This window comes from Tamandua tetradactyla, chromosome 1 (genome assembly GCF_023851605.1).
Source record: "Tamandua tetradactyla isolate mTamTet1 chromosome 1, mTamTet1.pri, whole genome shotgun sequence".
Taxonomy (NCBI): domain Eukaryota; kingdom Metazoa; phylum Chordata; class Mammalia; order Pilosa; family Myrmecophagidae; genus Tamandua; species Tamandua tetradactyla.
Genome location: NC_135327.1, coordinates 5,401,448 through 5,423,122, shown reverse-complemented (window position 1 = coordinate 5,423,122; position 21,675 = coordinate 5,401,448). Strand labels below are relative to the sequence as shown.

General features: G+C 48.9%; 1 protein-coding gene and 1 long non-coding RNA gene across 2 annotated transcripts in view; one reads left to right on the top strand and one right to left on the bottom strand.

Annotated features, from left to right (window-relative positions):
• The window catches only part of EYA2 (EYA transcriptional coactivator and phosphatase 2), a 310,794-nt gene that overhangs the window by 20,931 nt on the left and 268,188 nt on the right, over positions 1-21,675 (top strand). The window lies entirely within an intron of this gene.
• LOC143683193 (uncharacterized) overlaps positions 1-21,675 on the bottom strand; it is a 28,432-nt gene that overhangs the window by 6,224 nt on the left and 533 nt on the right. The window contains exons 2-3 of the long non-coding RNA XR_013175418.1: positions 20,844-20,887; positions 19,761-19,864 (exon numbers count right to left, since the gene is read on the bottom strand). This is a non-coding gene — a long non-coding RNA (uncharacterized LOC143683193). The remainder of the gene's footprint in view (positions 1-19,760; positions 19,865-20,843; positions 20,888-21,675) is intronic.

Genomic DNA, 21,675 nt, shown 5'->3' with positions numbered 1-21,675 from the left:
CTTTATTGGCAAATCAAAATGGCAGCTCCCTTAACGGTCAGAGAACTTCAGGCTCCTCTGGAGATGCTTTCCGACCAGTTGGAGAACTCTCTGAGCCCCCCCCACGCGGCACTTCACTGCTCCTCTGTGGTGGCGAGGGCAGTGGGTCTTCCCCACGCCAGGCCCCGGTGGTGCAGTGACCTCTCAGGGTGGCCAGTACCTGCCCTGCAGTTGACCAGGAAGGGCGTGACTCACCAGTTCTCTGGAAGAAACAAGAGCCTCCAGGAGACATGCGGTTAAGATGCCATCTCTTTTGGGGACTTTGTGTGCCTGTTTTGTTTTAGCACATTGGGTTTTTGTTTTTGTTTTTTTTTTTTTTCCTTTTCTGGATAAATCCAGACCCCTTGCATTGCCAGGTCAATCATAACCACCTGCTGAGCAAGGCTTCACCTCTGAGACTGCCCACCACTGACCCTGCGGTCACTCTCCACAGCCGGCTAGGGCAGCTTGTGGTAGGCAAACCTTGGCTGGCCCTTGGGCCCTGCCCTCAGTGCCAAGATCAGACAGCTATGGAGGTTTACTCGGGACGGGGTTCTAGGCTCTGTGCTGAGGGCTGGAGAATGGCCTTTTATGTGTGCACAGAACGTGACAGTTTACAAAGGGTGTGTCCATTTATTTTCTCTCATTTCCATGGTCTGTCCTCTGGAGTGGGTGATCTTGCTCCCCTGGCATCCGTTCCTCCATCCTCTGGTTTTCCTTGGGGAATCACTGCACTTTCAGGCCAACACCCTTATTTCCCAGATGCAGACCTGTGCCCTCAGCCTGGGCAGTCACTGTGTGGAGGGCTTCTGCCCTCAGGGTCTGATGCAGGCACAGGCTTAGTGGGACCCAGTCCTGGGAACGTTGCTGGAACTGTGGGGGGGATAAGGAGCCCTCTTTGCTCTGGGTTGCTAATCTAGTAAAATGTGGCCCAGAAGTAAGAGGTGGAGGACCAGAAATTCCAGATGACATTACCTGAGCAGCTGGACGCAGCTGTCCCTGAAGCTCATTATCATAAATTATTCAGTTATATTAGCCAGTACCACTTCTTTTTCTTTATATACTGTATGGCGGGGGTCCATTTCATTCTTTTTCCATGTGATTATCCCCTTATTGTAGCACATTTGTTGATTTTTTTTGTTTCTTTGGTTTTTCATTTGTTTGTTTGCTTGTTTGTTTGGGAACTGCCTGGGCCGGGAATTGAACCCGCGTCTCTCGCATGGCAGGTGAGAATATACCACTGAACTACCCTCACAGCCCCATTATTTAAGAACGTTTGACTGGAGTTTTCTCTCATTTGTTACAGAATAACACAAATGGCGTTCTATTTACTGAGTTGCCACACGTCCTCTAGTCATCATAAAACTCCCTTGCATTTACAAAGCTCTCTCACAAGCCTCTTGGAAGTAATTGGACTCATTTCTAGAGGACCGGGTTGGCCTAATTTTATCGATGAGGGATCTAAGGCACAGAAGGGAAGTGAAACAAATTAGGGATGGAATCTGGCTTTCCTAATATCTGATCTACTTCTTTTTTCCCCTTGGAAGATCTTTACCAACTTTCAATGTGGAGAAGGACAGTTTTTAATACCCAAGACATCTCCACCCCCTGGGGGGGGTGGCACTAAGTGATTTGGTGAACAACTGAGCAAAGGCATGGGAGACTCTAATTGCATTACCAAGAATAATAATAAAAATAATGCTAATAGTAATTTGAGTTGCCTAGAATGGGAGATGAAATGGGTGGGAGGAAGACTTTTATTTTTCACTTTTTATCTTCTCTGTGTCCCGAAACACACAGGGGCATGAGCTGCTTTATATTTAGAAACAGAAAATTCTGAAATGCAATAATAGTTGGCTCTCATATGGCCCAATTAGAACATCAAATGGTGAATTACAAACCATCAACAAAATAGGAATCCATGAGTCTATACCACTAGTAAACAGATATGCAGAACATAAGCAGGGAGAAAGGGGGTTCGGGTGATAGTAAAATGCTGGGCCCAACTGGACATGTGAAAGGAGAGCTGGAATTGGAAATTCATCATTCCACAACCATCATGAGAAAGACTGGTTTCGGCAAAAGTCACCTGTGGATACCAGCAGTGGGGTGGGATATTGACAGAGAGCCTCATATTTGCATGCTCTGAAACTGTCTCCACCAGATAGCTCATTAATTTCAAAGGAAAACATTGATACTACATAGTGGAGAAATCAGAGGACACACTGACGGAGAGATGAGAATTAGCAGTTCCACAAGGACAGACAGACACGACGCCCTGGGAAGGACACACCACCCCTGCAGTATCCTGGCCGAGAATACGTAACCCGAATCTGATCATGAGGAAGCAGCAGATAAACCCATCAGGTGGAACACTGTATACCTGATTCTTTAAAGAATGCTGGTATCAAAAAAGACAGAAGAAGACTGAGGAAATGTTCCAGATTAAAAGCCTAAATGGATACGACAACTAAATGTAATTCCAGTTCCAGACTGGATCCTATATAGGAGGGCAAATTGCCATAAGGGTTATTACTGGTCAACTGACAAAACTGTAATATGGTGAGTGGATCAGATACTCTATCAGTGTTACATTTACTGCTGCTGACAACTGTGGTGGTTACAAGAGAGAATCACCTTATTCTCAGGGAATGCACACAGTAGTTTTTGGAGTTAAAGGGCCATGATGTATGTTATTCTCAAATAGCTCAGAAAAGAAAAATGACGTGTGTGTGTGTGTGTATGTGTGTGTGTGTTTGTGTACAGAAGGGGGACACAAATGATACAACAAATGGGGAGAAATATTAACAGCAGGCACTGGGTAGAAGATATACGAGTAATATTGTACTATTCTGGCAAAATTTCTGTAAGTTTGAAATAAACTCCAAATAAAAAATTCAATTACTGTCATTACAAAAAGAATCATAATGCTATTAGTACCTGGCATTTACCAAATAGCCAGGTGCAGGCAATACCTGTGTTTTGTCACTTACATCTCAGAGGCCCCTAACGTTGGCTGCTGTCGCTGCCTCTTTTTCCCAGATGATGAGACTGATGCTCAGAGAGGTTTGTAGTTGCCCAAGGTTCCCACGGGTCAGTAGAGAAGTCAGGGTTCCCACATCAGTCTCTCTCCTGCGTCCACACTACGTACTAAGTATATTTCCCAAAGCCTGTGGCACTTTGCATGCATGATTTTAGGTGGTGCCTGAACAGAGCACTCAAAAGCGTATCACTTAGTGATTTATTTTTAAAAATTTCATTCATCATTTTTGCTTCTTTTACTTGAGTATGGAAGAAACCCTCATGTTGGTGCTAGGTGGTTTTTAACACTGAAACTTGTTAATTCCCATTTTATCATGAAGAACCACAAGGCAAGCAGTAGCATCTAGAGAGAACTGAATATTTTCTGTGTGGTTTCATCATCTCTATTTCCTGGAGACTTTCTGTTTGGGGCAACAATTTGTAGTTTTGATATCAACCTTCCATTTTATATCAAATTAAGAAAAGAATTGCACAGTGTGAGTAGGCTGGGGATATGGGAAGGTGTAACTGAAGGATTACGGTACAGCCACTGCAGGTGGGTGGATGCTCCTCCCTTAACTTCATGACCTCTGGGGTGAGAGACACTGCCTCCTGTGGTCCCTGTGCGGGGGGGGGGGGTCCCCTGCTTCCTCATCACACACGGAAGGTCCTGCTTCATCACACACAGGAGGTCCTGCTTCCTCATCACACACGGAAGGTCCTGCTTCATCACACACAGGAGTTCCCGCGTCCTCATCACACACACAGGAGATCCCGCTTCCTCATCACACAGGAGATCCTGCTTCCTCATCACACACACAGGAAGTCCTGCTTCCTCATCACACAGGAGGTCCTGCTTCCTCATCACACAGGAGGTCCTGCTTCCTCATCACACAGGAGGTCCTGCTTCCTCATCACACAGGAGGTCCTGCTTCTTCATCACACACACGGGAGGTCCTGCTTCCTCATCACACAGGAAGTCCTGCTTCCTCATCACACAGGAGGTCCTGCTTCATCACACACACAGGAAGTCCTGCTTCCTCATCACACACACGGGAGGTCCTGCTTCCTCATCACACAGGAGGTCCTGCTTCCTCATCACACACACGGGAGGTCCTGCTTCCTCATCACACAGGAGGTCCTGCTTCCTCATCACACACACAGGAGGTCCTGCTTCCTCATCACACAGGAGGTCCTGCTTCCTCATCACACAGGAGGTCCTGCTTCTTCATCACACACACGGGAGGTCCTGCTTCCTCATCACACACATAGGAAGTCCTGCTTCCTCATCACACAGGAGGTCCTCCTTCCTCATCACACAGGAAGTCCTGCTTCCTCATCACACAGGAGGTCCTGCTTCCTCATCACACAGGAGGTCCTGCTTCCTCATCACACACACAGGAAGTCCTGCTTCTTCATCACACACACAGGAGGTCCTGCTTCTTCATCACACACACGGGAGGTCCTCCTTCCTCATCACACAGGAAGTCCTGCTTCCTCATCACACAGGAAGTCCTGCTTCCTCATCACACAGGAGGTCCTGCTTCCTCATCACACAGGAGGTCCTGCTTCCTCATCACACACACAGGAAGTCCTGCTTCCTCATCACACAGGAAGTCCTGCTTCCTCATCACACAGGAGGTCCTGCTTCCTCATCACACAGGAGGTCCTGCTTCCTCATCACACACACGGGAGGTCCTGCTTCTTCATCACACACACGGGAGGTCCTCCTTCCTCATCACACACACAGGAGGTCCTGCTTCCTCATCACACACAGAAGGTCCTGCTTCATCACACACAGGAGGTCCCGCTTCCTCATCACACAGGAGGTCCTGCTTCCTCATCCCACAGGAGGTCCTGCTTCCTCATCACACAGGAGGTCCTGCTTCCTCATCACACAGGAGGTCCTGCTTCCTCATCACACAGGAGGTCCTGCTTCCTCATCACACACACAGGAAGTCCTGCTTCCTCATCACACACGGGAGGTCCTGCTTCCTCATCACACAGGAGGTCCCGCTTCCTCATCACACAGGAGGTCCTCCTTCCTCATCACACACACAGGAAGTCCTGCTTCCTCATCACACGGGAAGTCCTGCTTCCTCATCACACAGGAGGTCCTGCTTCCTCATCACACAGGAGGTCCTGCTTCTTCATCACACACACGGGAAGTCCTCCTTCCTCATCACACAGGAGGTCCTGCTTCCTCATCACACAGGAGGTCCTGCTTCCTCATCACACAGGAGGTCCTGCTTCTTCATCACACACACGGGAAGTCCTCCTTCCTCATCACACAGGAGGTCCTGCTTCATCACACACACAGGAAGTCCTGCTTCTTCATCACACGGGAGGTCCTGCTTCCTCATCACACACACAGGAAGTCCCGCTTCCTCATCACACACGAGGTCCTGCTTCCTCATCCCACAGGAGGTCCTGCTTCCTCATCACACACACAGGAAGTCCTGCTTCCTCATCACACACACAGGAAGTCCTGCTTCTTCATCACACGGGAGGTCCTGCTTCCTCATCACACGGGAGGTCCTGCTTCCTCATCACACGGGAGGTCCTGCTTCCTCATCACACAGGAGGTCCTGCTTCCTCATCACACGGGAGGTCCTGCTTCATCACACACACAGGAAGTCCTGCTTCCTCATCCCACAGGAGGTCCTGCTTCCTCATCACACAGGAAGTCCTGCTTCCTCATCCCACAGGAGGTCCTGCTTCCTCATCACACAGGAGGTCCTGCTTCCTCATCACACGGGAGGTCCTGCTTCCTCATCACACGGGAGGTCCTGCTTCCTCATCACACAGGAGGTCCTGCTTCATCACACACACAGGAAGTCCTGCTTCCTCATCACATGGGAGGTCCTGCTTCCTCATCACACGGGAGGTCCTGCTTCCTCATCACACGGGAGGTCCTGCTTCATCATCACACACACAGGAAGTCCTGCTTCCTCATCACACACGAGGTCCTGCTTCCTCATCACACACACAGGAAGTCCTGCTTCCTCATCACACAGGAGGTCCTGCTTCATCACACACACAGGAAGTCCTGCTTCCTCATCACACAGGAGGTCCTGCTTCCTCATCACACGGGAGGTCCTGCTTCCTCATCACACGGGAGGTCCTGCTTCCTCATCACACAGGAGGTCCTGCTTCATCACACACACAGGAAGTCCTGCTTCTTCATCACACGGGAGGTCCTGCTTCCTCATCACACGGGAGGTCCTGCTTCCTCATCACACGGGAGGTCCTGCTTCCTCATCACACGGGAGGTCCTGCTTCCTCATCACACAGGAGGTCCTGCTTCATCACACACACAGGAAGTCCTGCTTCCTCGTCACATGGGAGGTCCTGCTTCCTCATCACACGGGAGGTCCTGCTTCCTCATCACACGGGAGGTCCTGCTTCCTCATCACACGGGAGGTCCTGCTTCATCACACACACACAGGAAGTCCTGCTTCCTCATCACATGGGAGGTCCTGCTTCCTCATCACACACACAGGATGTCCTGCTTCCTCATCACACACACAGGAAGTCCTGCTTCCTCATCACACAGGAGGTCCCGCTTCCTCATCCCACAGGAGGTCCTGCTTCCTCATCACACACACAGGAAGTCCTGCTTCCTCATCACACAGGAGGTCCTGCTTCCTCATCACACACACAGGAAGTCCCGCTTCCTCATCACACACATAGGAAGTCCTGCTTCCTCATCACACAGGAGGTCCTGCTTCCTCATCACACACACAGGAGGTCCTGCTTCCTCATCACACACACAGGAAGTCCTGCTTCCTCATCACACAGGAGGTCCTGCTTCCTCATCACACACACAGGAAGTCCTGCTTCCTCATCCCACAGGAGGTCCTGCTTCCTCATCACACAGGAAGTCCTGCTTCCTCATCACACAGGAAGTCCTGCTTCCTCATCACACAGGAGGTCCTGCTTCCTCATCACACAGGAAGTCCTGCTTCCTCATCACACAGGAGGTCCTGCTTCTTCATCACACACACAGGAAGTCCTGCTTCCTCATCCCACAGGAGGTCCTGCTTCTTCATCACACACACAGGAAGTCCTGCTTCCTCATCACACACACAGGAGGTCCTGCTTCCTCATCACACAGGAGGTCCCGCTTCCTCATCACACAGGAGGTCCTCCTTCCTCATCACACACACAGGAAGTCCTGCTTCCTCATCACACACGAGGTCCTGCTTCCTCATCACACAGGAGGTCCCGCTTCCTCATCCCACAGGAGGTCCTGCTTCCTCATCACACAGGAGGTCCCGCTTCCTCATCCCACACACAGGAGGTCCTGCTTCCTCATCACACAGGAGGTCCTGCTTCCTCATCACACAGGAGGTCCTGCTTCTTCATCACACAGGAGGTCCTGCTTCCTCATCACACAGGAGGTCCTGCTTCCTCATCACACACACAGGAGGTCCTGCTTCCTCATCCCACAGGAGGTCCTGCTTCCTCATCACACAGGAGGTCCTGCTTCCTCATCACACAGGAGGTCCCGCTTCCTCATCCCACAGGAGGTCCTGCTTCCTCATCACACGGGAGGTCCTGCTTCATCACACACACAGGAAGTCCTGCTTCCTCATCCCACAGGAGGTCCTGCTTCCTCATCACACAGGAAGTCCTGCTTCCTCATCCCACAGGAGGTCCTGCTTCCTCATCACACAGGAGGTCCTGCTTCCTCATCACACGGGAGGTCCTGCTTCCTCATCACACGGGAGGTCCTGCTTCCTCATCACACAGGAGGTCCTGCTTCATCACACACACAGGAAGTCCTGCTTCCTCATCACATGGGAGGTCCTGCTTCCTCATCACACGGGAGGTCCTGCTTCCTCATCACACGGGAGGTCCTGCTTCATCATCACACACACAGGAAGTCCTGCTTCCTCATCACACACGAGGTCCTGCTTCCTCATCACACACACAGGAAGTCCTGCTTCCTCATCACACAGGAGGTCCTGCTTCATCACACACACAGGAAGTCCTGCTTCCTCATCACACAGGAGGTCCTGCTTCCTCATCACACGGGAGGTCCTGCTTCCTCATCACACGGGAGGTCCTGCTTCCTCATCACACAGGAGGTCCTGCTTCATCACACACACAGGAAGTCCTGCTTCTTCATCACACGGGAGGTCCTGCTTCCTCATCACACGGGAGGTCCTGCTTCATCACACACACAGGAAGTCCTGCTTCCTCATCACACAGGAGGTCCTGCTTCCTCATCACACGGGAGGTCCTGCTTCCTCATCACACGGGAGGTCCTGCTTCCTCATCACACAGGAGGTCCTGCTTCATCACACACACAGGAAGTCCTGCTTCCTCGTCACATGGGAGGTCCTGCTTCCTCATCACACGGGAGGTCCTGCTTCCTCATCACACGGGAGGTCCTGCTTCCTCATCACACGGGAGGTCCTGCTTCATCACACACACACAGGAAGTCCTGCTTCCTCATCACACAGGAGGTCCCGCTTCCTCATCCCACAGGAGGTCCTGCTTCCTCATCACACACACAGGAAGTCCTGCTTCCTCATCACACAGGAGGTCCTGCTTCCTCATCACACACACAGGAAGTCCCGCTTCCTCATCACACAGGAGGTCCTGCTTCCTCATCACACACACAGGAGGTCCTGCTTCCTCATCACACACACAGGAAGTCCTGCTTCCTCATCACACAGGAGGTCCCGCTTCCTCATCCCACAGGAGGTCCTGCTTCCTCATCACACACACAGGAAGTCCTGCTTCCTCATCACACAGGAGGTCCTGCTTCCTCATCACACACACAGGAGGTCCTGCTTCCTCATCACACACACAGGAAGTCCTGCTTCCTCATCACACAGGAGGTCCCGCTTCCTCATCCCACAGGAGGTCCTGCTTCCTCATCACACACACAGGAAGTCCTGCTTCCTCATCACACAGGAGGTCCTGCTTCCTCATCACACACACAGGAAGTCCCGCTTCCTCATCACACACATAGGAAGTCCTGCTTCCTCATCACACAGGAGGTCCTGCTTCCTCATCACACACACAGGAGGTCCTGCTTCCTCATCACACACACAGGAAGTCCTGCTTCCTCATCCCACAGGAGGTCCTACTTCCTCATCACACAGGAAGTCCTGCTTCCTCATCACACAGGAGGTCCTGCTTCCTCATCACACAGGAAGTCCTGCTTCCTCATCACACAGGAGGTCCTGCTTCTTCATCACACACACGAGGTCCTGCTTCCTCATCCCACAGGAGGTCCTGCTTCTTCATCACACACACAGGAAGTCCTGCTTCCTCATCACACACACAGGAGGTCCTGCTTCCTCATCACACACGGGAGGTCCTGCTTCCTCATCACACAGGAGGTCCCGCTTCCTCATCACACAGGAGGTCCTCCTTCCTCATCACACACACAGGAAGTCCTGCTTCCTCATCACACACGAGGTCCTGCTTCCTCATCACACAGGAGGTCCTGCTTCCTCATCACACAGGAGGTCCCGCTTCCTCATCCCACACACAGGAGGTCCTGCTTCCTCATCACACAGGAGGTCCTGCTTCCTCATCACACACACAGGAGGTCCTGCTTCCTCATCCCACAGGAGGTCCTGCTTCCTCATCACACAGGAGGTCCTGCTTCCTCATCACACACACAGGAAGTCCTGCTTCCTCATCACACACGGGAGGTCCTGCTTCCTCATCACACAGGAGGTCCCGCTTCCTCATCACACAGGAGGTCCTCCTTCCTCATCACACACACAGGAAGTCCTGCTTCCTCATCACACACGAGGTCCTGCTTCCTCATCACACAGGAGGTCCTGCTTCCTCATCACACAGGAGGTCCCGCTTCCTCATCCCACAGGAGGTCCTGCTTCCTCATCACACAGGAGGTCCTGCTTCCTCATCACACAGGAGGTCCCGCTTCCTCATCACACAGGAGGTCTTCCTTCCTCATCACACACACAGGAAGTCCTGCTTCCTCATCACACACGAGGTCCTGCTTCCTCATCACACAGGAGGTCCTGCTTCCTCATCACACAGGAGGTCCCGCTTCCTCATCACACAGGAGGTCCTCCTTCCTCATCACACACACAGGAAGTCCTGCTTCCTCATCACACAGGAGGTCCTGCTTCCTCATCACACACACAGGAGGTCCTGCTTCCTCATCACACAGGAGGTCCTGCTTCCTTATCACACACAGGATGTCCTACTTCCCTAATTCTCAGGATCTGGAGGTATGAGGCATAGCAGGGTTAGGCTGGAAATTCACGAAGGAAACATTCAAAAATTCAAAGGCAAAGAAGGATAAGATAAAATTTTCAACAGAGCAAATACGCACCGTATGCAAAGTCAAAAATGAATGACCCACTAATGAAAATACCTACAATGTATATGACAGAAAAGGGGCGGGTTTATCCAACAAAACTCCTAGAAATTGATGAATTGATAATTGATAATAATAAAGACTATCTGTTAGAAAAATGGGTGAAAAACATGAACAGGCTGTTCCCAGAAAAGGTAATACAGATGACTTTGTATACATGAGAAGATGTTTAATCTCACTTAAAGTAAAAGATGGAGTGGTCGTATAATATTGGGCAAGGAAGTGGGTCACCCTTAAACTGCACTTATTTCCCTCTTCCTTTTTAGGAAGTGTTAGGAGATAGCCTCTTGCCAAGCACATCTGCTGTAGGTTGAGTTTGCCAACATAGAAAGCTCTGAAATTCACCCGTGTGCAGGAGCAGAGCAGACTCTGCCAGTCTGTTTAGCAAGTTCAGGGAAATGCATTACACGAATGAAGAAACAGGAATCTGAAACCATCAGCAAGAATCTGTTGTGGACATGTACTTTCAAGCACTGTTTTCACCACTCTTAAATTTCCCGAACATCTTTTTTTCTCATATAAAGCAAGGAAGAGAATTGTAGTAATGTCACCTTTAATGAGCACCTGCTAGGAGCAAGCCACTGTGATGAGGGCTTTATGGGCCTTACATGTCTCAGTTTACCCTCACTTAAGCTCTCTGAGGTAAATACTGTTATCCCTATTTTGTAGAAGAGAAGACTGAAGTTCAGAGAGGTCCTAATATCTTAGACAACTAGTAAGTGGTAAAGACAGAATTTGAAGCAAACTCCCTTTAGTTCCAGACCCTGGGGATGCCATCATGCCTGGACCTTGACCTTGGGCAGCTGCTCCAAGCCTGGATGTTGTCTTTTTTGTGGTGCCTGGTACACAGTAGCTGGTGTGTAAACTCACCAGTGCCTGGGGGGGTGATGCTAGCTTTGATCGTGAAAATTTCAGTGTGACCATTCTGAGGTCTCTGCCTTCTCCTCTGCTGCATCAGGATGTGGAGGTGGGGGTTTTCAAGGAATGCTTTATAGAAAGGGTTCTAGAATGACGAGAGGCCTGGTATAGTTTTTGGTACGAGAAAGTGGGGTGCTGCTATGACAAATACCTAAAAATGTGGAAAGAGCTTGGGAATTGGGTAAAAATTGTGAGATGCTTGATAGAAAAAAGTCTAGATTGCTTCAAAGAGACTGTCTATAGATATATGGATGATAAAGGTACTTCCCACAAGGCCTTAGAAGGAAATGATGAATGTGTTACTGGAAACCAGAGGAAAGGTGATCCTTCTTATTAAGGGGCACAGAACTTGGCAGAATTGTATTCTGATGTTGGATTGAAAGTAGTGATGAACTCGGATATTCGGTAAAGGAGATCTCCAGGCTAAGTGTGGAAGGTGCAGCCCGGTTTCTCCTTGCAGTTTACAGTGAAATGGGAGAGAAAAGGGGTACGCTGAGGGTTGGACTGTTAAGCAACAGTCGACATTAACCACAGAAAAATGTGGAAAATTATCAGTGTATCCAGACAGTCGTACTCTGAGACAAGGGTCAGGAGTGGCTCTGTCAGGGCCCTCTCTGAGCTTCCAGGAAGCGAGCCCAGAGAACGTGGCTCTGTCCACGGGCTTAGCTGACAGCCTTTTGTTAAGGAGGCATATGACTCCACCTGGCCGTTTCAGAGCAAGTCAGGTTGGAAATGTAGTTACTCGGGAAGGATCTGAAGTTCTTCTGTCTGATGGCTTGGACCCAAACCCAGTAAGATTTTTGTGAAAATCATATATGCGGAACCACTGCCTGCCTGGACTAAAAGGGATGGAGAAGGAACAAACTGAAAGAAGAACGACCTCAAGGTCAGAACCATGGAAGCTGAGGTCTGAAGTGAAAAGATCTCTCTGGGCCAGTTGAGCAGGCCTACCCAAGTGTGTGGCAAGGGTGAGTCTGCCCATGCTCTTGGAGAGGACAGGCCACCTGCCCCGATTCTTGGAGGGAGCGGGCCTTGCGCTACACCACTGCTTGGAGATGGCGGTGCCTGTGACCCAGCATTTGTGGAAAGCCTGGCTGCCATTCAGACCTTGAAGAATGTTCTGAGAGCATGTGGAGGGGGTGGGGCTGCCACCCCATCAGGCCAGGAGAACAAAGCGTCAAGCCAAGGTGGCTCTCAGACCTTGAGATCTAATGGAGTTTGTCCTGCTGGGAACCCTGTTTGCCTCCCACTTCCTCTTGGACAGGAATGTTTACCCTGTACCCACCCTTGTATACTGTATATTGTAAGCAAAGACTTGTTTCTAGATTTCACAGGTCCATCAGAAAAGGAATTTTGCCCTAGGACAGGACATACCTGTAACCAATTCTGATAAGAGTTTGGACTTAGCATTTTTATAAAATGGCTTAAGGATCTGAGGATGTTGTCGTCGAATTAATGTATTTTGCATGCGGGAAGAACACGTGTCTTGGGGGTACAGAGGTTAGACTGTGATGGCTTACAGTTAATTGTGTTCTTCATCTTAATCCAATATGGCCAAAGTCCTTAAAAGCCAAGGAAATTGCCCACGGAAAGAGAAAACACAGGGAATGGCCAGAAACTGGAAGTCAAGGGAACCCAGAAGAGAAAGGAAAAGACATTTTCATGTGCATTGCCATAGGATGGGAAAGCCAAGGAACCCTGAGATAGTTAGATTCAGGTGTCGACTTGGCCAGGTGATGGTGTCCAGTTATGTTGCTGTAAACTTAAATCATCAGCATATGAAATTCATCTATGGCTGATTACATCTGCAGTTCATTAAGGGGAATGTCTTCAGCAATGAGTGAGGCTTAAAAAGAGAGGTCAGAAGAAAAAGTTCAGTTCAGCCCAGCACAATGTAGAAAGGAACCGCCCTGGGGAAAGCTGTTTGAACCCAGAAGCCAGGAGAGAAGGCCAGCAGATGTCACCGTGTGCCTTCCTGTATGACAGAGAAACCCAGATGAAAGCTGGCTGCCTTTCCTCCAAGGAACTGTAAATTTGTACCTAATTAAATCCCCTTATGAAAGCCAGACCATTTCCGATGTGTTGTATTCTGGCAGCCTTAGCCAACTAAAAAAAAAAACCCAAACAAGCATTGCCAGCCAGACCAGATACCCACCCCAGGAGGAAGCAAGCCTTCTAACCTCTGAAGCCATCAGCCAGTACATTCCTGATGTTTAGCCAACCTGTTGTTTGGTATTTGTTTAGCAGGTAGGAAATTAAAACAGCTTTTGGTACCGGGAGTGAGGCCTGGAAGTGGCACTGTGCTGATACTGGGGGCCTCTGCCTCTAAACCACAAGCAAATCCTTTCCTCCAACAAGCACACATTGTGCTCTGGTCATGGTCTCCCACCCAGACTACTTTAAATGCGGATACTTCTGCCAACAGCTACTTTTAGCAAGGGCAGACTATCATAAGAAGGGAAATTAGTGAGAAAATAGCAAAATGGAAGCATTGTTCCTGCGCGTTTGGAGCAAACTCAGGGAACGGTGGGGTGGGCGAGGCCTGGAAACAGGCTTTGCCATCACAAATAAGTTGTGCAAAAAAAAAAAGGAGTGAGAGAAAGAGAAAAGTCACTTAAAGTGTTTCCTTAAAGCTGAAGGGAGAAAGGGGCAGGCAAAGCTAACGTCCAAAGGTCCAGAAATCCCACAGTCCAGTGAATTCTCCTCTAGAGGAGCCAGAGAATGTTTGGAGAAGGAAACTCACACTGTGCGGCTGGAAGGGGCAGTGATGGTGGTGGAGTGCTCTCCGCTGACACGGACGATGCTAGGCAGGAAAACAGGCCTGTGTGTTGAGCTTATAATGGGGAAAGGGCCCCTTTTTGAGGAAATTAGAGTTCTCAGGGATGAACTAAGACCGTGTGATAAAGCTAACAGGGACGGTTCCAACTCCACACTAGTTAGAGCCTTAACACTGCAAAGAGCCTGCCTTGCGCAGTAGTGAGCGGGTCATCCCCAGAAGCATTCAAGCAGAGCCTGGATGAGGATGACCTCCTGCTCTGAGGTAGGACAATGGACTGGAGCAGAGGTTCGCAAACACCGAGTGATGTGCCAGTGCTGCTCTCTGACAGTTTTCACCTATCCGCAGTGAAATAAGAACAAAAAGGATAAAATAGTAAGGTTTTAATCCTAAAAATGAAGCTGATTTTATTTAAAAGGTTGTCCTTTGAGACTATGTACTCTTTTTGGGGGGTGGGGGGGAAGTTGTTCAAATGTCTCATAAAATTACTGGTCTGTGAAATAGAAAAGTCTGGAAATATCAGAATAGATGATACCCAAGCTTTCTATTGCTAAGATATTCTGGGAATATGCTTCTGATTTGGTAAACCTCGGATAGCAGGAATGAGTGTAAAATCAAGCCCCAAACCAATATATCATGACATGACCACGTCGGCATATTATTTAGAGATGTTGACTTGAATGCCAGAAGGAACAGCTAAAAAGTTAACAATGACTGCCCGGGGAAATTGAGCTGGAGGTGAGATTTAAGTATCGAGTCTGTATTATATTAATTTTTAAATTACATGCATGAATTATATGACCTTTGATACAAAAATTTTTAAATTTAAATAAAAGAGATAATGAGAGTAACTGTGTTTACTGGATTCTGTGCTAAGTGCTTTTCTTTAGATTATGTATTTAATTAGTCTCCCATTTGTAGAGATGAGGACTCAGGATCAAAGAGGTGAAGTGACTTGCTTTGCCTTACAGGGAGCCACAGGCCCTTGTGATTCAAGAACCCAAGTCAGACTGAAGAGGCTCTGCTGCCCCACCCAGGGGGTGGGTTCAGTCAGCTCTTCCAGGAGGTGAGAGAAGATGGGGGGCGGCGTGGGGGTGGAGGTGCTGCAGAAAGAACCAGAAGATAACCAGTAGAGAGATGATGAAAAAACGGGGCCAGGGTTTCTACATTGTGCATTTTGAGGGATTCTGCAGTTTAGTGCCAACTAAGAGAAGCCACAGAGACACATTAAAAGAGAACCTTAATACACAGAATCATGTGGGACATTTTTGTTCTTTTCTCCCCTTATTTCACAGATGACGGCTGGGAGACAGAGTGGGAGAAAACATGCTGATTTGAAAAGTGCACTCTGCCAGGCACTGAGCTGGGAGCCTTACTGTAAATATCCATTCATCTTGTCCTCACCATAACCTTGAGAGACAACATTAATGCAGGGGTCACTTTTGAATACCTACTGCAGGTTCCTTGCCCTAGGCACTGCTGACATTTGGGGCTGGATAATTTTCTGACGCGGGGCTGTCCTGTGTCTTGAAGGATGTTTACAGCATCCCTGGCCTCTGCCCACTGGAGGCGAGTAGCAAACCCTCCACTCAGTTCTGACAACTAGAAATGTCTCCAGACATTACCAAGTGTCCCCTGGGGGGCAAAGTCACCGCTGGTCAAGAGCCACTGGCCTCCTGTGGATAGGCATGTGATATACATTATCGTTAGTTACCTTGCCGACCAGCTGTCATGATGTCCATTTTCTAGATGAGAAACTGAGGCTTGGAGAAGGGGAGCCCTGGGTCCATGTAGTTGATAGCTGAAGAGCTGGGATTTGAGCCAAATGTGTTTTCAGTGCCAACCGGAGGAAACTAGCTAATGATAACAACCCACACCTGACAGTTTGCCACAGGCTGGCACTACAGTGCAGATGGGATCTTTTCTTTTTTAGTGCAGTGCCTCCCTTAGAGGAGACGCTGGTGGCTCACTGAGTTTCCAAGGAAGACTGCAGCATGGCAGCTGTAAGCACAGGATCTTGAGCCAGATGCCTTCATTCAGTCCACTTACCAGCTCTAAAACTCCAGGGCCACTCCTTAACCTCTCTGGTCCTCAGTTTTCTTCTCTGTAAAATGGGGCTAATGATAATACCTCCTCACATTAAAGGATTAAAGAAGATAATGTGTATAAAGCAGGGCCTGGCACATGTTCAGCATCAATAAATATGAGCTGTTATTCTTATTTGCACATTTTTAAGTGCATTTCCTGCATTCAGATCTGGAACGCAGACCCCACTGAGATATTTCAGGACACCATCCCCATGCAGCTGACTCTGCTTCTTTGTAGTCAAACCCTGGGGTTGCAATTTGGGTCAGTTTTTTGCTGACCACTGAGCAATTGTCTCTGAGCTGCAGGAGTAGCCAGATTTGGCTTGAGTGGCCTGAAGGAAAACCATCCAAGCTTGTCCACCAATAGGAGTCTCTGGAGAATTATGGAAATGTCTTTGCACATGGAAGAGATTAATTCATGTGGCTACAAATAGCCTGAACACTGTGTCCTCAGTGCTGTGATCTAGAATCCTCTGAAGTTTACTCAGGGTGCCAGTTCCGCAGCCCAAAAAGCCACAGGCCCACCTCAAATGGCCTAGTGTTCCTCTCTGGGGGACCCCTTAGGAATTATAGGGGCTGGGATGGGATTAAATAGTTTGGTTGTTTTAATTCCACCCCTCACCCATCACCATCACCATCGTAAACCTGCTTCCTAGCCACCCACACGTCAATCAAGTGAAACTAGGGTGTAGCCCCCAGGTTTCCCACCTCTGTCTGCCTAGGTCCTCCATCTGGTCTTCCCTCTTCAAGCCTCTGGTGGCTCATCATCCTTTAAGCCTGGAACCATCTCTCCTGCCCTTCCCTGAGAGGCAGTATATGGTTTTAAAGGGTGTGAGCTCTAGGATGGGGTTTAAATCCCAGCTCTGCTAAGGTGTGAGCTGCCTAGGTGAAGGTTGATGGGCTTACTCTATGAACCCTAGTTTCTGTCCCCTACAAGAATGGGAAAGCTGATTGCTACCTATCTCATAAGATAGGCTGAGATTTAAATGAGAAAAGGTGTGGTAGGTGCTTACACAATGCCAGGCATACGCGTCAAGGATTTAGTAAATGTTAGCTCAGGATGGACGAGGCAGAAAAGGGTCCCTTTAAATAGTGGGGCAGTAGAACTCTTTAGACTTCATGGAGGGTCTAAAGTGGCTAGAGGGAGTGCCAGGTGGTCACACAGTCCCCAGGCCACAGCTACTAGATTGGCTGGCCCTTCTGTAGCTTTGCCTGGTAAAAAGACAAAGCACCCAAACAGATTTAGACAGTTTACTGCTTCACAGCAACACAAGCAAGATCAGTATGCTGTCACCATCCCATGTTCCTTGTCCTAACAAGACCACACCAAACAGGAGGGAACAGATGACATGAGCAGTGGGGCACTCTGTCATTGAGGAGCCAACTCTAGACTGCAGCTAAGTAGTTTTATAGTCTGCAGCTGTACCCCAGGGTGAGGTGGGTTCGGATGATCTGGAAAGTCCCATGCCTTACCAGAACCAGGGAAGCAAATGGGAATCTGTCTGGGGAAAGCACCTCACAAAGCTGCCCATCTCGCCATGTCCCAGGTTGGGTCACCAGGAATCCCATCAAGACATGGGCAGACTGTGGTTGAGCCTCGCCTGTGTGGGCTAAGTGGAAATGTGCAATGTCACCAGGGAGCCAGGGCAAGCCACTCCCTATGGGGAGTAGGTGGGAGAGGCAGGAAGGCATTTGTTCTCACATCTAGAACAGTATCTGGCACATAGTAGGTGCTCAATAAATATTTGTTGAATGAATGAATGAGTTCACTCAAACATTTAATAAACACCGCCGTGCCACACGTTCTGTGCTGGTTGCCCGGGACTTGGAGGTAATACCCAGCCCCTGCTCTCAAGACCTCCTACTGGAGCCCAGGAGACAGATGCATAAGCTGTTCATTAACAGGGTGTTGAGGGCTCTAACAGAGCTAAGCAGTTTCTTTGTGGGAAGTCATGGAGGCCTGTATTAGAGCATTTCTAGTGGCAAGTGATAGGAACCACAGAGCAGCTGACACACAAAAAGGAGCTTCACTGGCTCACAGACTGAAAACTTCACGCAGCTTTAGGCCTGGCTGTGTCCAGGCATTCCAACAACATGGGAGCATCTCTCGCCCCTTTGTCCCCGCCATATCTCGTGGCTCTGTCTTCCTCTGCGTTGTCCCCCTTTGGGCAGGATTTACCTTCCTGGGGGCCTCCGGCAGCTCCTGGCTCTCAGCAGGAGGAACCCCGGCCCCACAGCTGAAGGAGGGCTTCTCCCAGCAGCGTGCTCCCAAAGTCACAGCTGTGACTGTCAGTGCTCCAGATTGGGTCGTGTCCCCATTACAGAACCAATCACAGAGGCCAGAGGAGATGCAGGGCTCTGATAGCCGGGCTTAAGTCATGTGCCCATCCCTGAGCCAATCATAAGAGCCAGGGAAGATGGATGGCTCTCATTGGCCAGGCTTGGGTCAAGTGCCCATTACCAAACCAATCACAAGGGCCAGAGGTGCTGGAATGCTATCATTGGCCAGGCTTGGATCATGTGCCTATCCCTACATAACTGCTCTGTGAGCTCTTGGCTGGTGGTCGGCTCCCCTCACCCCCAAATAGTACCACAGAGGGTATGGGGGCTGCTGTCAGGAGGGGATAGGTGCCGGAAGCATCCAGACAGCAGTGGCCACTAGACCTGCAAAGAAGGCAGATCTTTTGAGCTTAAGTCTGTGGACTAAGAGATCATTGCATTGGGCAGGGAGAAGGGAGACTCAGGCGGAGGGAACAGCATGAGCCAAGGCCCGGAGGCATGAACTGACAGGTTTAGTAAACCTACAAGCCGGTGTGAGTGGAGCGCAGGACTCAGAGCTAAGGGGTTGGGCCAGGAGGTGGATAGGTGGGCAGGGTTGGAGACTGGCCAAAGCCCTTACTGCCAAGTGATAGGAAGAGGAAATTTGTGTTTAGAACTTATTCATTCAGCTTCTATAGGGAGCATCTACTTTTTGAATAAAACAAAGCCTCTGATTGTGTTCAATGACACCCTGAGGCTGTGATGGGAGAATGTGTCTGGAGGCAGGGAGGCCAGTGAGGAGGCCCGTGCCCTGGTCCAGGCAGGAGAGGATAAGACTTAGCTGGGTTATGGGCACATGTCCCTTGCATCACAGCTCTACTCAATGCCAATTCTTCCTATGTAGAGTGTCTGGTGCAGATTGCCAAGTTCTTCTTTGATGTTCTATCAGGACTTTCTGCTGGGGGAGCAATTTTGTTGGATCTGTTTGCTCAGGCTCCTACCAACAGAATTATTAAGCCTAGATTTAAATCCTTGCTGCCTCACTTACTAGCCTCATTTCTCTGGGCCTCAGTCTCCTCCACTGAATGACTTAGTGACAGCACCAACCTCGCAAGGCTGTCACGCAGATTAAATGGGGCAATGTCTGCAACATGCATTACAGAATGCCTGGCACAGACAAACCCAGTAAATGCTGATGTTATTAATTCTATCACTATATTTCAAGGCACTTCTCCTCCTGATATTGAGCTTCCTTTTTTTGTTTTGTTTTGTTATTTTTGGAAAATGTGACCATAATAGCATTTACCTTAGTGGTGAGGTAAAGCCGGCTCTTGAATCCCAACTTGACCACTTAACAGCTGTGCGAGGTTGGGCAAATGATACCACTTCTCTGTGCCTCGGATTTGCGTTCTGAAAAATAGGCTTAATATTAGTACCTGCCTTATAGGGCTATTGTATGAATTAAATGAATGAATCATGTTAAATACTTAGAAGAAACCCTGATACCTACTTACTAAGCTCTCAATAAATGTCAAATGAATGAATAAAAAATAAGTAAATAAAGGAAGTATATTTTTAACAATTAGGGATAATTAAATGAGATATGACAAAATAAGAGCTCATTAAATAATGGCTTTTTATCAGTAGCATCATCTTATCCCAGCAGATACTTTGATTTGGTTTGGGGGGGTTTTGGCCCCGTTTCCTCCCGCAAAGGCAGAGCCTTTCTCCCCGGAGCAAGTGGATATTGAGTTGTGTTCCTTGGGCGGGTGAAGAGACGCCTATTGAGGAAAACTGCCCAGGTCCCTGCCCAGGCAGGACAGGAGAATGGGGCTGGTAGTGCTCCCCTCGCCCCCCTGGTCCCAGGGTAACCAAAAGTGCAGCCCTCTGGCCCTCCACCCCCTGTCACTCCCGGAATGTGACTCTAGCTGGTGTTCGATCTTGTGATTTGGGGGATTTCTTTTCTCCCTTGTGCCTGGAATGATCTGGGGCTCCCTGCCCAAGTCCCAGAAGCAGTAATACCTGGAAAGCGGCTTGGAAAGGTCAGTCGAGGGCAAAGTCCAAAGTGATTTTAAGGGGCCCAGCCAAGTGCTGGGCCGAATGGGGAATGCTTTTAATTTATTACAGTTTTGCCCTGTGAAGAAAAAGACAACACCGCTCTGGAGCAGCTTGATTGCCAAGAAATCCCTTTGTGTATATCAAAAGTACAGACATATCTAGCTCAAGTTTCAGGAGGAAAACAAAATTCTCAGCTGGCCGGGGCATTGGGATTGAAATTATTTAGTGAGGAACTTCATAGAGAATAAAAAGTTTATCATTATAATACATGCATAATTTATAAGGATTCAATCCCAGACTGTCTGGGATCACAGCTTCTGAAATCTGTTACCTTGAGCAAGTTTCTTCACCTCTCTGTGCCTCAGTTTCTTCATCCTGTACAATGGGATGAATAATAGTACTAGTTTCTAGTTTCTAGGGTTGTTGTTAGGGTTAAATGAGTTACAAGATGTGACGCATTTAGGACAGTGTCTGGGACAGAGGATACACTTGGGAAGGGTTAGTTATTATGACCTTACACAGACTTTTATTTGGGGGGCTAGTGGTGATTTTTGGTCTGGCACGTGGGAAACCCAGTCTCCAGAGTGGCCCTGTTGTTTGAAACAGAAACAACTGTGTGTCTTAGGAGTCAAATGTTCGCATTTCCTCATGACTTGATTTTTTTTTTTTTTTTCTTTTTTAAATCCAACCTTTCAGGACCTGCTTACAGCAAGGCATTTTGCAATTCTTGAATTCCAGAGAGTTTTTTTTTCCTGGCCACACAACTACAGAGGAACTTTTCAAAACCAAGAGACGCTTGCAAACCACTGACTAGAAAATTGACCCTATCATTCATTCATTCTACAAGCATTTCCTACAGGCTTGCTGTTTGCCAGGTCTCTGTGCCAGGCCCAGCGAGGACACAGAGAGGATGACGTAGTAAAGCTGACTCCTTTGGGGAGCCAGGCACTGAGTTAAGAGCCGTGCTTACATTTCCCCGTTTAATCCTTACTATGATCATATAGTGCAGATGCTGTATTTATTCCCATCCTACAACTGGGGAAATTGAGACACCAACAGTTGGTAAAGAATATCCAGAGTCAAGCCCAGGCAGCCTGGCCCCAGTCTGCACACTACTCATTTTCTCCCCAAGTTTTCAATTTGGAAAATATCAAACTTACAGA